This window comes from Trichechus manatus, unplaced genomic scaffold (genome assembly GCF_000243295.1).
Source record: "Trichechus manatus latirostris isolate Lorelei unplaced genomic scaffold, TriManLat1.0 scaffold00109, whole genome shotgun sequence".
Classification (NCBI taxonomy): domain Eukaryota; kingdom Metazoa; phylum Chordata; class Mammalia; order Sirenia; family Trichechidae; genus Trichechus; species Trichechus manatus.
In genome coordinates, this window is record NW_004444045.1 from 8,802,580 (window position 1) to 8,803,860 (window position 1,281).

General features: G+C 38.7%; 1 protein-coding gene across 1 annotated transcript in view; it reads left to right on the forward strand.

Annotated features, from left to right (window-relative positions):
• BAG4 (BAG cochaperone 4) overlaps nucleotides 1-1,281 on the forward strand; it is a 35,558-nt gene that overhangs the window by 798 nt on the left and 33,479 nt on the right. The window lies entirely within an intron of this gene.

Sequence of the window (1,281 nt, forward strand, 5' to 3'; positions counted from 1 at the left end):
AGTTGTTCCTTCCCCATTAACATAAACTCACTGCCACCTAAAGTACCTGTCTAATCTTTTGAGTTGCTGTTGTCATTTTGATCCCATATAGATAGTTCTTAAAAGAGCATAGTACTCAAGGCAGACATTTTTTACTAGTTATAAGCTGCAAGCTTTTATAACTTAATCTTGGAAATGACATACCATCGCTTCTGCCATATGCTGTTGGTCACACAGACCATTCCTAGTACATGGGGGAGGCAGCTTCACAAGGGCATGAATACCAGGAGGAAGGGATCATTGGGGGCCATCTTGGAGGATAGCTACTGAAAAAAACCAAACCTGTTAACCATCAACTTGATTCTGACTCATAGCGACCTCATAGGACAGAGTAGAACTCCCCTTATGATTTCCAGTGCTGTAATCTTTATGGAAGCAGACTGCCACACCTTTCTCCTGTGGTGGGTTCAAACCTCTGACCTTTTGATAGCAGCCAAGCCCTTTAACCACTGCGCTACCAGGGTTTCTGAGGATAGCTCCTGAGGTAAGGCGCCCAGGGTAGTTCAGAAGAGAGGTAAAAAGGGCATGCATTTGAGTAATGCCTGAATGTAGAGACTTTTTTTTTCAATATTTTATAAAAAAGATTTCAAATATAAAAAGAGTTGAAAGAATTGTACAGTGAACACGTGTACTCACTATCTAGATTCTGTAATTAGCATTTTATTATACGTATTTGCTTTATCACATATCTATCCACCTATCCATCCTTTTATTTTTTTTGATGCATTTCAAAATAAATTGCATAGATCTGAAAGACATTTTCAAAGGTAGAATTGGGAAGACTGTAACTATCAATGGGAAGTAAGAGATGAGGAAGGAACAGAAGATGATTGAGATTTTAGTATTTTACATAATAGGAATAAAAAGGAAGAGGAACAAGTTTTTATGGGAAGATAATTTTAATTTTATACCAGAAGAACTAGTGATTGGTTAAGAACCCACACAATTCGTTGCTGTCAAGTCGATTCCAACTCATGGCGATGCCATGTGTTACAGAGTAGAACTGCTCCATAGGGTCTTCTTGGCTGTAGTCTTTACAGAAACAGATTGCCAGGACATTCTTCCACAGCACTACTGGCTGGATTTGAACTGCCAACCTTTTAGGTTAATAGTTGAACGCAGACTATTTTCATCACCCAGAGACTCAAGATTTGTTAAGAGACGAGCTTAAAAAAATAGACTTGTCAAGAGTTTTTGTGCTGTCTTGATTTCATTTCTGCTGGAAGCCAGTTAGTCATGGTG